Source organism: Panthera onca, chromosome C2 (genome assembly GCF_046562875.1).
Source record: "Panthera onca isolate mPanOnc1 chromosome C2, mPanOnc1 haplotype 2, whole genome shotgun sequence".
Taxonomy (NCBI): Eukaryota; Metazoa; Chordata; class Mammalia; order Carnivora; family Felidae; genus Panthera; species Panthera onca.
Genome location: NC_138347.1, coordinates 63,247,755 through 63,265,994, shown reverse-complemented (window position 1 = coordinate 63,265,994; position 18,240 = coordinate 63,247,755). Strand labels below are relative to the sequence as shown.

General features: G+C 36.6%; 1 long non-coding RNA gene across 1 annotated transcript; it reads right to left on the bottom strand.

Annotated features, from left to right (window-relative positions):
- Positions 1-11,662: 11,662 nt before the first annotated feature.
- Positions 11,663-17,954, bottom strand: LOC132682753 (uncharacterized). The gene is made up of 4 exons (XR_009611848.3): positions 17,752-17,954; positions 15,941-15,995; positions 12,741-12,841; positions 11,663-11,936 (listed from the first exon to the last, which is right to left on the bottom strand). It is a non-coding gene; the product is annotated as an uncharacterized LOC132682753 (long non-coding RNA).
- Positions 17,955-18,240: the final 286 nt, after the last annotated feature.

Below are 18,240 nucleotides of genomic sequence, written 5' to 3'. Positions count from 1 at the left end.
AAAGAAGTTGGCTGAGCATGAAATTTCATCATTAAAGTTTATGCTTTTAGTTGGGAGGAGGGGAGAAGAAACAAAAATCAAGACTAAGAAAAAGAGGAGGAGAAATCGCTAACAGCTCATATGAGAACATGATGTAGTTCCTAGGAGACAGGTAAATTTAGGGAGGGGGTGAAGAAAGACATTTGTGATTCTGAATCCAATGTGTGCTGGTGGCCCTGACCCTTCCCGTCATCCAGAATGGAAGAGCAGGGAGACTGAAGAGGCTCTTGAACATGATGTGACAGCTGGTGCTTTGCTCCATTGTGAGGAGGGAATGTGACAACATTCTCTAATCGTGAGGGGAATGGGGTTCCATTCAGGGAACTCAAGGATAAAAGTGATAGTTGAGAGGAGAGTTTGTGTTTCTGTAGGAGTACCATTCTGTTGAATTGGTTTGGAAATGTACGCACTGTTACTCAGATGACAAGAAATGCAGTTGCTCTAATATTTCTCCAAGTCTTCTTTGTGCTCAGCACACTTAGGGGGTATGGGCGGGGGGTGAGCAGGGGAGGGTGTATTTAACCATTAATAGTTTCTTTGTCTCCTCAGGCCTAAATAGTCTATTTTGGATATCCAGGTATCTTTTACATAAATACAGGTCTTTCTCAACTTATGATGGGATTACGTCCCAATAGAGGCATAAGTTCAAAATATCATAAGTTGACAATGCATTTATTACACCTGACCTACTGAACAATAGAGCTTAGTTTAGCCCACCTTACATGTGCTCTTCCTTTAGCTCTTTTTTGGGCAAATTGCCTCGCACAAAGCCTATCTTATAATGAAGTGTTGAATATCTCATGTAATTTATTGAATACTGTATTGGACGTGAACAACAGAATGGTTGCGTGTCCATTATTCACCCTTGTAATCATGGGTATGCCCTGCCAGAATCATGGAGAAGTATTGTACTATGTATCTATAGCCCAGGAGAAGATCACAATTCAAAATTCTAAGTACAGTTTCTGCTAAATGTATATTGCTTTTGCTCCATTGTCAAGTGGGAAAACCGTTAAATTGAATCTTTGTTAAATTAGGGACCATCTGTGGTGCCATTCACATTCACACTACTTTCTCCAGCAGTGGCCTAAGGTGACATCTAGAAGCACAACATAATTTTGGAATGGGTCCTGAATGTCAACAGTGGGGCTTATTTCTGCAGTGGGGTGACTGCTCTGGCCTGGGCTTTGAACTGATGATCACAGATATAATGCTCTGGTCCTGCATGACTTTTGGGAGGGATGTGCCGACAGGAACTGCTGGACCTGGTTCCAAACCTCCACTTCTTCATTCCAACCCTGACCTCTGGTGATTGCTCTGTCCTCTCCGCACCCTCACATCAATGCAACAGAACCCACACAAATGTCCAGATCCCCTGCATGCCACATACAAGAGACAAGGATCCAGGAACACTGTCTCAGAATCATCTCTCTGGTCAACTTTCATCACAAGACCATTACCACCCTCCCCTAATTAGACTGGAGCAATCTAGTACAACTCTCTTTTTTCCAGGCAAGAAAAAAAAAAAAAGCACAAAGAAAAAGGGTAACTGATCTAATGATTCTAGATTTCTCTTCAACCTTTCCAGTACAGCAATGGCAAAAGCCACCTAACTTGCCTGATTTCTCTTCTTCCACGGTCCACCAGCCAGCCAAAAGAGGTCATCTCTCCTTTTCCTCTCTAGAAGGAACTTGCCCAAACTTTATCTTCCAGTTTCCCAGAGACACTAAACATCAGGCTTCACTGTAATGGTAAATGGTTAATTGGGACAAATCTGTTTACCAATAAGAGATCATGTAGCAAGGGATATTTACAAATTATTATCATTATATTTATACCCTGTCATAAATTTGAGTCTGTTATAGTAGTATAAAGTTCATGAATTACTTGCCACTATTGGAAGCCTGAGATAGAATGAGATGTTAAGTGAAAAATCATATATATTCATTCTTTAAGGAACATTTTTGAAATGCAATGTCAGGAAAACTCATATGGCTTTACATGAGGCAAAACATTCTTTCACTAAAGGAAAGTAAAAAAAAAATTGAAATGCTTGATTAAAACACACACACACACATTTAAAACAATGGTGACAGTGGGGCGCCTGGGTGGCTCAGTCGGTTAAGCATCCGACTTCAGCTCAGGTCATGATCTCGCGGTCCGTGAGTTCAAACCCCGCATCGGGCTCTGTGCTGACCGCTCAGAGCCTGGAGCCTGTTTCAGATTCTGTGTCTCCCTCTCTCTCTGACCCTCCCCCGTTCATGCTCTGTCTCTCTCTGTCTCAAAAATAAATAAATGTTAAAAAAAATTAAAAAAAATAAAACAATGGTGACAGTAAATATTTAGCATCTGAAAAGAGTGTCCAATTTCATCCCAAAGGGAGCATTTTCAGTAGTTTATCACTCCTACTGCCACTTAGGCATTTACACAGACACACACACACACACACACACACACACACACACACACACAGAAATATTGCTCTAACTCACCATTCTTCAGGACTGTAAAGCTTTACTTTTACACTGGCCTCATTTTATTTAGTTCAGAAGCAGCTGCAAGATTTACCTAGTTCTGTCTTCGGGAATCATTAAGAATGGGTAGACAACTCTTTGTACTGTTAGTTGAAATATTTTCCTGAAATAATTGACTAGCATAATACCAAGACGTTGATCTTAATGATTCAACTACTGGATATCCCTTAAGTTTGAGAAAGACTTTATAAGAATAGAAACAAAAATAATTGTTATCTGCTGATGCTTCTACCAAAGATGCTACTTTCATTAAAATATTTATTGAATGTTCACAGTAGTTTGGGCACCTTGATTGGCCCTAGATATATAGAATAGAAAGACCATTCTGATCTTCAGAGGGCTCAAATACAATTCTATTTAGCAAGTTGTTTGATTTCATGATTCTTCTTTATGTCTTTTTTATTCTCCCCCCCCCAAAAAATAAAATTAACACACACACACAAATTTAATTACCATTTCTTTTTCACCTTGGATATCTGACAGTTGTGCACTATGGATTCATAAATGAGTCACATGCACGTATACATCATTTTGAATATGGTCTCTCAGAAATTATATTTTTTTGCATACTTGTTCATTTGCTAGGAATAAATTATTAAGAATTTAAGATAATAGACACAGTTATGATTCTTTGGTACCACAATGTGATTCTTGTTTTTAAAAAGGGGGGGGGGAAGGCTGATGTTTCAGGACCTCATTTTTAAGCATATTCTGAGTAAACATGTCCTTGAACTATTCTGTCTTTGAACTTTTTCTGTTTTCGTTAGGGCAAAACTCCCTTAAGACTGTACATGCCAGTGCCATTAAAATACTGCTTTGTATCTATTTTTTTAAACCCAAAGTGAGCACAAATAAACACATGCAACATTAGTACACAGTTGTGCTTTTATACTGGTTAAGGGAGAACCAGAAATACTTTTTCCCTGCCTGAGATTTTAATTGCAAAAACCCCTTCATGGGTTTACATTGCATATCCAAGATTCTGTAAACTCCTGTCTCCATTTTATATTCTGCTAGCCTCCTCCCTGTGCATTTCAAAATCAGAACAAAGAGCCAGTCAAGGAAAGAAAATCCTTACAAAGTGCTGTTCTAATACAGCTGCCTCCTACTCTTCTTCAACCTAATGTTTATTAGCTTTTTGGTTTTGTAATGAATTGATAAGGAGTTTATAGAGATTAAAAGTCCTCACAAGAGTCATCACCTACCAAAGCAAATTCCACTGGCTTTGTAGGTGAAATGTGGTTGTAAATGGAAGATGGATGAAAGAAGCAGAACAATGTTAGCCGTATGATCCTACTTCAGAGAAGGTGGGGGAAAAAAGTGGTATTTAATTCCTTCAGTGTCTTGAGAATCTATCACTCAGACAGAACCCTTAACAGAAATCTAATTCTCCAGTTGCTGGACAAAGTTAATTAATTTGCAAATATATTTCATCTTCTAAGTGACAGCCTTGTCTACTGTAGGCAGTGAGGAAATAGAAGGCTGAAACTGGAGCATGAAGTGCTGTCGGGCTCACATGACATGACTCTAACCCTGGAGAATCGAGGTGACACCAGCTCGTTACATCTCCTCTAAATGAGCTCCTCGTAAAAGAGAAATATTTTGATTAAGGTAGTGAGGGGGGCACTTGCAATGCTCTCCATGTGCTGCTTCTAATTGCTTTGCCATACACTTATGTTTCTTCAAAGGAATGATGCCTGCAGGGACAGGTGCCCTCCTGATTTTTGTCATCAGCCTCAAGGTGGGTGGGGAGTTGTTTACTTTTGTTTCCTGATCCCTCTAGTCACTGCCTTAATCTTCAGGGCCTTCATTTTGGATCTACTCATCCTGAATGGGAGTCTTTCTAATTACTTTAGTTAGAGACTTGCACTGCCAACTTTCTAGCACAAGATTCAGTAAAGACCCTGGGATTCTAGTTTGGTGCTGTTTCTATGTATAGATTTCCAACTGTGAGGATCCCTTCCTAGTGTCCGAATCACTTTATAGACCTGTATGTTTCAATGGCATTGGCAGAATAATTACAAAGTCAAAACTGAGGGGGAGGGGGAAATAAAGTCTACATTCAGACTAGAGTCAGGCTCTCTCTCATTCCCAACCTAGGCAGTTCTGTCGTTTGTAAGGCTGGACTTCTAGGCCCCATCTGCTGACTCTGTAACATCCCAGATGCTAGTACACAAATCAGGAGAGCGTGTTATCAGCATAATGAGCAACGAGGAGGACAAAGTTGGACAAGGACAAAGTTGGAGAGTTATAAAGGAAAGATACCATGCAGAGCTTTGTGCCATATGATGGACCATGGCTGTATTGCAAGTGCAATGAGAGGCCAATGAAGATATTTAGATAGAGAAATTAAATGACTTGAATTTATGTTTTTAAATATACTGTGGATATTGTATGGAGGATGGATGAGCAAGGAGAAAAGTAGAATCAGGGTTGCTGTTTTGAGAGGACTAGTCCCTGAAGATGGTGGGTTGGAAATGTTGACAGACTGAAGATGTATACTGGAAGTAGAAACAACAGGCCTTGCTAAAGGATTGAATGTAGAAAATGAGGGAATTGAAGGAAAAATGGGAGCATCAAATATGGCTACTATGTTTTTGGTTTTGAGCAACTGAATAGACATAAATACCAAAGAACTCAGTCTTTTTATAACATGGGCCTTAACATGATTTTATTGGTTCCTGTCCAAAGGGGAGCATGGCCCCTAACACTCAGTTTGGTGATCAGACCTTTCAAACAAACTTTTCTGGTGTTTTCTCTCTGTTTTCTGCCCTTGAGATATTATTGTTCTTTTCAGCAACTGCATTGGCTAGGACCACCCTTGTTACTCCATTCTGGATATCCTCATAGGTACACTGAGACTTAATCAGTTCACAAATCCCTCTTGGAAAAACCCTGTCTTTTGCACAGACACATGCCTCCATCCTCTGCTATTGTTTATTCTAGTCCCACACCCAGCACTTGCCCTGCCTTTGTGATGGGTATAGTTTTAGATTCTATCTCCTTTCATCTTGAATCTATTTCATTCTGGTTTACTGAGCCTTTTCCTGCTTAGTCTTGAAATAGAAAAGATAAATACAGTGGTACCAAAATCTGTATCAAGTTTTTACAAAAATTTACCCTCACTTTGTATCCAGCACAGCCAGAAAAACATACTCTGAAAAGCACCCGCCCCCCCTTTGGCTGTTCCTAAGCACCACCAGCATTATAGAAATATCAATTGCTTTATCTAAAGCACTCAGTTCATTAATAACCAAAGGCATACACTCTAGAAATAATTACACAATTGTGAAAAACTATAATTAAAGGGATTCCTAAGAAAAAAAGGAAAGAGAAATTTTATTTAAAAGAGAAAAGGAAAATAGAACTGTGTGTGTTCCTTTCCAAAGACCAGAGCTATTCCATGTCTTGTTAGTGGGCATCCATTTGAAAATTTTAAGATCTACATCTCATTTACTATCTTGCAAAGGAGAAAAGCAAAAGTTCTGTTTCTCTTCATTTGGCAACCATAGATTTATTTCTAGGAGACCTTTGCAATATACCAATCAAATGAGTTGTAGCTAAATGATCATTTTATTCACATGCTGTAGGTCCAGTGAACTAATGAACAGGAGAACTATTTTCTTAATTCACAATTGTATAATTCTGCTACACAAAGGGGTGGGGGGAGGAGGAGGGGTAAGGGGGAAGAGAAGAAAAAAACATTTTTTCAAAATTGGTGTTAAAAGAATCCGTAAGCCAGTTAAAAAAAAAATGATCAATCACCTCCTGCAATCTAAAAATGGGGATATAAAGCAATTTTTATAATTCCAGATAGCACTAAAAAGCTTGAAATTGCTTCATTCTTTTCAAAGAAAACATTATTCTAGCTAAACTTTCCACCCAGTTGTCATGACAACCTTGCGGTTTTCTGCCATGTAGAGACAATTAGATATTAACCTGGGCATTTAAGAAAGACACTTCTAAGTTCAAGAAAGACTTGTTGATTTGTGTTTGGCTGAGTGGACCAAAGAATGACTATTATAATTTTGCCTGGAGCTAATATTATTTGAGCCTTCCAGGCTATTGTCTTAGAAAGGAGTAGCTCTGATTTTTATAGTACAATAAACACAGTCGAGAGAAAGAAGATATAAATGGGTGTGTTAAACAGTACACTACCAACTGGAAAACTAGAGAAAGTTGTATTTTTTTTATTCTTTAATATGACTGACATCACTGTAGATTTATACAAAATGGGAGAGTAATTTACCTAAGATTTAATTGGAGAAAGAAGTGGCAAGGAACTGTATCTCTATGCTTTAACAAACAACAGTTATTAAATCTGCAGCCCTCTTTCATTTTCTTATATATCTTGTGAGAGACAGCAAGGGAAGCAATGAGATGGAAACCACCTGAGAATGCAGAAATTAATCCTTCCTTTATTAGGGTTTTTGTCTAACTGGCACTCTTCCTTTTTCAATTCAGGTAATAAAATTCTTTTCTTTTTCATTATCTTCCTTGCTATTAAAGTTTTTTTTTTTTTTTTCCAACTTACCTAATACAGCCAGAGTAGGAGAAGGGTGGGTGCATATGGTTGGGAAGGAAGAACTTTTTAGATTAAATGGACTCCTAAAATGGATCTGAGGCATTGTTGTCATTGAGTATTTAACTCTAATACCATGCTATTTCCCTGTTTAATGTAGATGTTTACATAGACTAGAGCTATCACCCAAATATGTGCCATAAAGATGAGGAACGTGGTAAAATGCATTTAAAAATGTGACTATAAAAGAACAGTAATTTTTGTTTGAAAAAAAAAATTAGGGTTTTTCTCTTCAATGTACTAACCCAAGGAAGCAATATATTTTCTCATTATGCTGTCATTGTTCAAAATATTTAGGGAGCTCTTCTCTTGGAAATTGCTTCTAGAGTCTCTTGCATGTTATTTCAATTGTCCTAAGAAAAGCAAATCTGTATTCTTTGAGAGTAAGCCAAGGCTATTAAAAAGGTGGATATTAAAGTTTGGAAAAACCATTTTTACTTTACTGGGTTTTTTCATATTTTTAAGGAGCAATGAAGATGGCATTTATGTGTGCCTGAGTGAGGGGACATGGGTAGCTATATTAGTTTTCTAGGACTGCCATAACAAAATACCACAGATTGGATGGCTTAAACAACAAAAATGTATTTCCTCATGGTTTTTGGGCTGGAAGTCCTAGATCAAGGTTCTCACTGGCAGGGTTGTTTTCTTCTGAGGGACATGAGAAAAAGATCTATTCCAGGCTTCTATCCACAACAATGATGGCTGTTTTCTCCCTGTGTCTTTACATAGTCTTCCCTCTATACATGTCTGCATCTAAATTTCCTCTTCTTATCAGGACATTAGTCACATTGGATTAGTGCTTCCTTTAATGACACCATTTTAACTTAATTACCTCTTTAAAGACTCTAGCTCTGAACACAGTTACATTCTGAGGTACTGGGGTTAGAACTTCAACCTATGAATTTGGGGTGGGAGGAACACAATTCATTCCATAACAATGGATATGACTTCTTAATAGGATTTGATTACAGTTCCCACAGAGACGTTTCTGTGAAGGAAAATATTCATTGGATGTTGTATTAGGTATCATTTGCTGCATAACAACACATCCCGACATTTAGTGTCTTAAAAAAAGTATTGTTATGTTTCATAGTTCTGTGGGATGGTTAGATGATTCTTTTGCTGGCTCACCCAGGCTCACTTATATGGCTGCATTCAGCTTGAGAGCCTTCTGTATTGGAAGATACACCATGGATTTATTGACCTGTTTGGCAATTAGTTCGAGAGGAGGGATACTAAATTCTCTTCGTAGGGACTCTCATCCACCAGTAGGCTAGGCCTACTTTTTTACATGCCAGTCTCAGAGCAGTGCCCCAGGAAAGCACAGGAAAAATCTATAAGGTGTCTTGCGGCCCAGACTCTGGAACTCATGTCCTTTATTTCTAGTGAAATAAATAAGCCCTGGAAATACAATGTACAGCATGGTAACTATAGTTAATAATCCTGTATTGCATGTCTAAAAATTGCTTAAGAGAGTAGATCTTACAAGTTCTCCTCACAAGAAAAAACCCTGCAACTATGTACGGTGATGGATGTTAACTAGACTTATTATGGGGATCAGTTCACAATATATACAAATATTGGATTATTATGTTATACACCTAAAATTAATATAATGTTATATGTCAATGATACCTCAATTTTTGAGCAATGGATTTTCTTTTGGTCAGAGTAAGTCATAAGTTAGTCCAAATTCAAGGAGTTGGGAATAGATTTTACCTTTTGATGGGAGGAAATACAAATAAATTATATTCATATTTAATTTAACACACATGTATAAATTCTGTAATTTTATGCCATACTTTTTAATGGCATATGAACTTTTTGGAGGGAAATAGTGGCCCACATAAGTTGAAGTTTATTTTGAAGCTTCTTTATTTTTTTATTATTTTTTAAAATGTTTATTATTAAGAGAGTGTGCACTTGCAAATGGGGGAGGGACACAGAAAGTAGGACAGCGGATCTAAAGAGGGTTCTACACTGACAACAGCGAGCCCCATACAGGGCTTGAACCCAGAAACCACAAGATCATGACCTGAGCCAAAGTTGGTTGCTCAACCAACTGAGCCACCCAGGCACCACAGTGGCACACATAAATTGAAACAGAATTTATTTTTTTTAATTCCCATTATTTAGCATTTGAAAACATTTTATTCCTGTTTTATTTTTAAATCTTACTGATTTTGATTAAGTATTGAATAAATCTTTAATAAGTGTAGTTTGCATTCAAGCACACACTAGCTAAATGATGAAAGAGACAACCAAAGAAGTTGCTGAAGAGCAGAAAACAGAGGCTCAAAGATAGAGTGTCTTAGATTATTTCATGTTCTAAGGAATAGAAAAATATCATCACTCAGGTAATAAAGCCTTATTGTAAAGAAACTTGAACAAATAAAGAAACATTGAAAATGACCTCTCCATTGAGATCCAGCCCCAGGATAATACCTAGAGTATTAGTACATCTTAGTAGGCACATGATATGGGGTATGGCAACTGTATTAGTTTCCTGAGACTTCTATAACAAATTACCACAAATCTGGTGGCTTAAAGCAAAAGATATTTAAGCTTTCTAGAGGCCAGAAGTCCAAAATCCAGTAAAGGCTATGCTTCCTTTAGGAAGTCTAGGAGAAAATCTTTCCTTACCTCTTTGGCTTCTGGTAGCTGCTCCAGAATTCTTGGCTTGTGGTTGTATCACTACCATCTCTGCCACTATTTTTACATTGCCTTGTCCTCTGTGTGTCTGTGTTGTATCTGCTTGCCTTCTCTTACCAGGACTTTTGTGATGGCATCTAGGCCCTACCCAGATAATCCAGGGCAATCTACTCATGTCAAAATCCTTAATTACATCTGCAAATAATTTTTTTTTTCCAAATAAGAAAATTTACAAATTGCAGGGATTAGGGCTTGATATCTTTGGGTGGCCATTATTCAATGTACTACAGCTATCACCAACTCCAAGCATTGTCACATCTCTTTTTTTTTTTTTATTTTTTTTATTTTTTTTAATTTTTTTTTTTTAACGTTTATTTATTTATGAGACAGAGAGAGACAGAGCATGAACAGGGGAGGGGCAGAGAGAGAGGCAGACACAGAATCTGAAGCAGGCTCCAGGCTCTGAGCTGTCAGCACAGAGCCTGACGCGGAGCTCGAACTCATGGACCGCGAGATCGTGACCTGAGCCGAAGTCGGCCGCTTAACCGACTGAGCCACCCAGGCGCCCCATATCTCTTAAACTGACCTGTTGTGGAAGACCAATAAAATGTAAGAAGGCAAGAAATGGAACTGGAGGGTATTATGCTAAGTGAAATAAGTCAGTCAGAGAAAGATATCATATGTTTACACTGATATGTGGAACTTGAGAAACTTAACAGAAGACCATGGTTGAAACAGAAGGGGGGAAAATAGTTATAAACAGAGAGGGAAGCAAATCATAAGAGACTCTTAAATACAAAGAACAATCTGAGGGTTTATGGGGGGGGGGATGGAGGAGAGGGGAAATGGGTGATTGGCATTGAGGAGGGCACTTGTTGGGATCAGCGCTGGGTGTTGTATGTAAGAAATGAATCACGGGAATCTACCCACAAGACCAAGAGCACACTGCATATGCTGTATGTTAGCCAACTTGACAATAAATTATATTAAAAAATTTTAGAAATAAAAAACCATTAAAAAAAAAAAAGAAAGAAAGAAATGTGTGGATATTCAACTGTGTCAGCCTGGCCATGTTTATCCTTATCATCAGACCCAGGACCATAGTCTTCCACTCAACCATGTTCCATATAAGTATATGCAGCTCATTATCATTTAGGATTCCTCTAATTTAGGATTCAGAGGACTTTCTCAGTTGCAGTAACTAGAAGATGGGAGGATATGACCCACATTTGTGTGTGTGTGTGTGTGTGTGTGTGTGTGTGTAAATCCCCTTGTGTTAGAATACCTACATTAATTCTCCTGAATCCCAGTTTAGAAAAAGCAGCAAAACTCAGAAGAAAGAAGAGCTGCACCTTCCTCTGAGTTTTAAGGAGACACAGAAATGTCCACTGATGCCTTCCTAGATGACAACCAGACCACAGAACTCTAACTCTTGTATCCCAGAGACAATCTAGAAGGGCAGGAATGGCTCCATGTATTCTGGAGGCCAACTGATCCCATCTTTGTTCTGTTAAAATCTTTGGGCCAACTCTTATCTCTCATAAAAGTGCATATGCATAATATTTCACATATAATTTTGGGAGATATGGTAATTGCAAGTGTAACCTAAGATAGATTATATGTTTTACGAGAGCAGGAATCTTGGAATATTTGTATTTCAAGTGCCTAGAACAGAACCAAGGTATCTGAAGCCTTGTAAAAACCTTGCTTTGAGAGACTTTAGCAGGGACAAGAGATTTAATAAAAGCTTTTCTGTGCAGCACATTCCCTGAAATGTAGTTAATGATTTTAGGTTTATGGCTACTGGTTACCACATATAAGCATACTTAACTAAAGCCCGAGGCCATTCTAGTACTTTCTTTCAAAGACTTTATTTGTAACAGAGTCATCATATGTAAGTCAGGGCAAGTTTGATAAGACAATCTGTAAAGGCTGTAAAATTTTCCATATGCCTAAGAATCACCTAGATGGTTTGCTTAAAATCTGCTTCCTGAGCCAACCACTCCAGAAACTGCAATTCAGTAGAGATGTGCCGCAAGGTGATTCAGATTCAGATGGTAGAGGAGAGCGTTTTGAGAAACACTGTCTGCAGCAACATTCCAGAACTTCCAGCTTTGATATGCCATGTTCTAGCAAAGGCAACATAGGAGTTGTACTCAATAGGTGGCATGGGTGATATGGTGAACACAGTAATGCCAAAAACAGTGCCATTCTAAATTGTTTCCATGATGCTTTGAAGAAACGTGTCCTTTAAGTTGTGAGCCCCTCTTCTGGCCATAATAATAAGATATTGTTTACTACAACAAAGTAGCTACATTTGAACCTTCATCAAAAGAGAAAATTTTTTTGTTTTACAAGAAAAAGAAATGGAACTCTATCTTCCTTGATGTGTGGTTCACTCCTAGACATCTGTCATTTCAGGATCCATGTCATTTTTTTCAGCCCCACTTTGTAATCCTTTATCAAAGAACATGCTGGCAGTTTTTGAAAAGATTTGAGACACACATCCACACAAAAGGACCTAGAGAGAAAGCTGTACTTTTATTGATGGAAATGAGCTGTCTGTGTGATCATCATGTTTCCATCTCTACATCTGGAGAGTAGTTCTCCATTACAGACAGTTATGATACTTTAATGAAACTACATGTTCACATTTCGCTTATATCATCTATCTTTATCTAAGTTAACTATGTCAAAAAACAAAATAAAATAAATATTAGAGGAAAGTATTGAACCTATATTTGAACTCCTTTTTTTTTCTTTGTGGGGATTTCAGAAGCAAGGTCATGCTTTAAAAATTTAGAGTAATGGGTTATTTGCTAAGATTGTAATGATCAGATTATCCTCAGGCAAACCAGTAGAAAAAGGGCCATGCTTAGCAAACCCTGCTTCTAACAGAGAGCATCAAGAGCTGACTGACGAAAGTGGCTGACCTGGCTTTTTCTTCTTTGAATTGAGGGTTATTAGTTACAACCTGTAGATGCTTCCTGAGGTGACTGTTTCTGGGTTTGTCTTTGACAAAGTATCAAGAAACCTGAAAAAAAAAAAAAAGCTAAAAATATGCCACTATGGTCTCTCAGTATACACATATAAGTGACAAACCTTTAGACAGCTCGGATTTTAGAAGACACATAATTTGAATACATATGTACGTTGTCCCTTTTATAAAAATGTAGCGTTTGGGGTGTCTGGGTGGCTTAGTTGGTTGAGCATCCAACTATTTTGGCTCAAGTCATCCCAGCTTCTTGGCATCGAATCTCACATCAGGCTCCATGCTGATGCTCCCCCTCTGCCCCTTTCCTCTGCTTACACACTCTCACTCTAAAATCAAAATCAAAATCAAATCAAATAATGTAGCGCTACATGCTATATTTATTTTTTTAAGTCACAATCCTCTCAATTATGTCTTTGATCAGATTTTGTTATTCACTTCTAATAAATCATAATTATAATCAAGTCCTAGAGAATTTGAATAATATAATTAATACATTTGCTCTGATAGGTATATATCAAACTGAAGTCCCTGGAAACAGAGAACAGAACTTATTTTTAATCATGTATACAATATTTATAAAAATAGACCCTGTGTTAGCTTCAAAGAAAATCCTCAATGAATTTGAAACCAAAAAAAAAAAAAAAAACACAGATTTTTTTTTTTTTTTTTTTTTAGCTAAGCTATGATTATTTTTAGAAACCATTGGCAAAAAATACAATCTGGAATACCCAATGACATGGGAATTAAACAAAATCAGCAAAACATATATTTTGAACAACTTATATCTAAAACAAAATGGAAGTATAGAATGCCTAAAAAATAGTGATTGCATTAAAATGTTTATAATTTATATTAAAGATGCGTTTGAAGGAAAATGCATAGCCTAAAACTATTACATTACTAAACAACAATACTTGAGAAGTATTCAACTGGAAATATAGAAAAAGAGAAACAGAAAAATCTAAAGAAATTAAAACTTTAAAATTGACTAATTAAAAATGAATGACAAATCTAGGTGCTGATTTATTTATTTTTTATTTTTATTAAAAAAAATTTAATGTGTATTTACTTTTGAGAGAGAGAGAAGGGAGAGAGAGATGGGCAGAGAGAAAGGGAGACACAGAATCCAAAGCAGGCTCCAGGCTCTGAGTAGTCAGCACAGAGCCTGACATGGGGTTCGAACCCACAAACCATGAGATCATGACCTGAGCTGAAGTTGGACACCCAACTGACTGAGCCACCCAGGTGCCCCGGTGCTGATTTATTTTAATTTTATTTGTTTTACATTTATTTATTTTTGGGAGACAGAGAGAGACAGAGCATGAGCAGGGTAGGGTCAGAGAGAGAGGGAGACACAGACTCAGAAGCAGGCTCCAGGCTCTGAGCTGTCAGCACAGAGCCCGACACAGGGCTTGAACCCACGAACCGTGAGATCATGACCTGAGCCAAAGTCAGACTCTCAACTGACTGAGACACCCAGGCGCCCCCTGGTGCTGATTTAAAAAAAAAAAAAAAAAAAAAAAAAAAAAGAAGTAAAGATATCATTATAGCAAAGAAAGCACAAAACCGGAAACAAGGACAGATGAAATAAACCTTGGAAAAAAGGAAGTTAAAAGAATAATAAATATTTTCTAAACTTCTTTCAAAAATACTCTGAAAACATAAATGAAAGGAAACAATTTTTTTCAGATTAGAAATTATCTAAATTTAAATAGGTATATATATATTATCTAATTAGGTAGATTATGAAGAATAAACTTTGAGAAAGTTATCAAACAGGCAAATATCATGAAGGAGGCAGGCCCAAAAACTTGCTGAGGTACTTTTTTTTTTCCAAGCCTTCAATGAAGACACTTTTAATACTAGATACAAGAAGGAAACCACTTATTTCCTTCTTAAAAACAAGTCTGAACATAGCCCTTAAAAAAAGAAAGAAAAGATTGTTTTATCATATGAATATTGACACAAACATCATGAAGAAAATATTACCAAAATGATTTCAGGAGAAATTAATATAATATTATACTATGATCAAGTGGAGTCAATTTCAAAAATGCAAGGATGGCAAATTTGGGATTAACTGATTGCTAGCCAGCTGCCTGGGATGGGAAGGCCAAATTGATTACACCCACCCAGTACAGCATCTTACAAGAAAAGCATAGCATTTCCTAGAGGAATATGAACATAACAGGAAGGTGTCATTGACTCTGAATAATTTTTTCTTTTTAACTAGGCTCCGTGCTGGGCATAGAGCTTGAATGTGGGGTTTGAACTCACGACCCTGAGATCAAGAACTGAGCTGATATAAAGAGTGGGACACTTAACTGAGCCACCTAGGCATACCTCTGAATTAAATTTTTAACCTGTCCCCTGGACAGCTACAAGATTTAGAAGCTGAATCAATGTTATCAGATTAGTTAGAATCAGAAATGCAAGGATGGTTCAATAATGAGAAATCTATTAAAATATTTCAAGTTTATGAAAAACTTAACAAAAGAAAATGTTTATCTTGATAAAGGCCAAAAGAAAATGGAAATAACATATTCAACCTCCACTTCAAACTTTAAAACAATTTATAACGCCTTTGCCTCAATTGAAAATATGGAGACATTCCTGGCATGACATGAATACATTTTGTATATTCAAAACCAGGATCCATGATTAATGGTAAAACATATAAGGCATTCTCATTACTGCTTTCAAAGGAAACATTACCACTGTCTACCCAAAAAAAAAAAAAAAAAAAAAAAAAAAAAAGTCAAAAGACAAACGTAAGTGATAAACTTGAGAATGGTTTATCATATAGAAAATAAGACAAAGAGCTAATATCTATAATACAGAGTTCCTAAAATTAAAAAAGAAATCAAAAGGACAGCAAACAAAACAGTCATGAACAGGAGTCACACTAGAAAAGAAGTATAAATAAATCTTAGGTCATCTCAATTTATAATCAAATAAATGCAAATTTAGACACTTATATATCCATAAGATAGGCAAGATTAAAATTTTCTGTAATATCCCAAATGGGTAGGAGAATTGGGAAGTGTGCACTAACATATTCCTGTGATAAGAATATAAATTGGCACATATTTTTGAAAAAAAATTGGCTGTATCTAGCAAAATATTAGGCCTACATACTCAATGAGCCAGCAGTTCCATCTCTAAGATTTTTCTCCCATAGATTTACTTGTACCTGTGAACAAAGTTGAGTACAATGATTGTCATTGCAAAATGGTTTTTTTTAATTCATTAATTTATTTTGATTGAGGGGGTGCTTGAAGGAGCAGAGAGAGAGGGAGAGAGACAGAACCCAAAGCAGGCTCCACACCACCGGCGCTGAGCCTGATGCGGGGCTGGAATTCACAAACCATGAGATCATGACCTGGGTGGAAACCAAGAGTTGGACACTTAACTGACTGAGCCACGCAGGCACGGTGCAAGATTATTTTTAATAGCAATAAAGCTGTCGATCTAAATACGTATAGAAACTGGTTACACTGTTACATTCATGTGCTGGAATGAAGGAATGCTACATATACTAATATAAAAAGGTGATCATAATATATTGACAAGTAAATGAAGTAATTGATTCCATTTGTATAAAAAATACTAGAAATACTAGAAGAAAACAAAACTGAAGCAGGGGTTTTATTTTGGAAGTAGAAAAGGGGAGTCTAAAGGGGAAGAATTTTATTTTCCTTTTTTATAATCTCTGGCTTATTGTTTGACCAACATGTAATAACTTAGTAGTAACCAAAATAATAATAATAATAATAATAATAATAATAATAATAATAATAAATATTTTTTTAAGCTGTGAATAAGGAGGGAGAGATGAGCCAGCAGCAAAAGTGGTATGTCTTATTCCTTTTGGACTTGATAATGCTGTCAATAAGAATCTCATAAATTTTAGCATATAAGGTAGTACTTTATTTATTTATTTTTTAACGTTTATTTATTTTTGAGACAGAGAGAGACAGAGCATGAACAGGGGAGGGGCAGAGAGAGAGGGAGACACAGAATCCGAAACAGGCTCCAGGATCTGAGCTGTCAGCACAGAGCCCGACACGGGGCTCGAACTCACGGACTGTGAGATCATGACCTGAGCTGAAGTCGGATGCTTAACCGACCAAGCCACCCAGGCGCCCCTAAGGTAGTACTTTTAATGACTATGGATCCATAATACTCAGTATCAAATGTCAAGCACTGAGTAACTATGTATCAAATAAGGAAGTGTATTCTCTACCTTTACCACAGAGGCATTTGGGCAAAGAAAATTAATTTGGGACCTTGGTGCAGAATATAATGGTTTGCTTTGATATTGGAGGGAATGCATTCTACTTTTTTTCAGATCTTTCTGTATCTCTGTCAGAGCAGATAGTGTTAATCAACATGGGTCCTAAGTCAGTTGTAGTAAAAAAAAAAAAAAAAAAAAAAAATGATGCCTACTCCAGAATTTTCAGAGCCTTAAATCTGGGATAGATCTATATGTACTGAAATAATAAATAAATGAATATATATATATATATTTTTTTTTTTCTTTAAGTAGAGAAATATCTGAATGGTCAGGTTCTCATTTCACTGTTATCATGAGTCAAATGTTCGCTACACATATCTTCTCTTTCTTGTCCTGTTCTTTCTGGAATCTGTCATTTCCTATTATTTACTATTTTGCTTAGCTAAAATATTTTCTTTATCTCTGTTTATTGACATTTCTGAATATCAATTGTATGAGTGTGATCTATTCAATCATTCCCTGAGCAATGATGTATCAAATTCATTAAAACCAGAGACTAACTTGGAAAATGAAAGAGGAATATAAAATTAACTCTAGAAAATCACTGTTAAAGTTTTGCTAATTTTAATGCTTTTTGCTTAGAATGGAGATGGGGTTAGCCTTTATGCCATTAATGATTTAACTGTTTACTGACAGAAAATATCCAACTTACCTTGCTTATAGGAATGCAAGGTTCTCCAAATGAAGTAAAAAAAAGAAAAGAAAAGGAAGGGAAAGAAAAGAAAATTCTAACATCTGTCAGGATTATTCCTTCCAACCCTGATTTTTCATTTCCCATAATGAACCTTCAGGTATATACAGTCATCTAATATGCTTTCTTAATTTACCCTCTTGATGTCTCTCCTAGTGTCTTTGTTAATGAAGACTTCCTACTGCACTCAGACCATTGTGATCTTTTCCTTCTTTATGTTTCCATGGAACCCTCTGTCACTCATTGTGAGTCTATTTACCTTCAACTTAATGGAATTTCATGCCACTAAGTTACTCTGACCTTGAAGCGACTTAGTCTCTCTAGGTTTCACTTTCCTTATCTACAAATTTAAGCAGCTGAAGGAATTCAACTGTTTAGTCAACAAGTATCATTATTATTATTATTATTATTATTATTATTATTATTATTATTTTTACTAATGCCCACTTT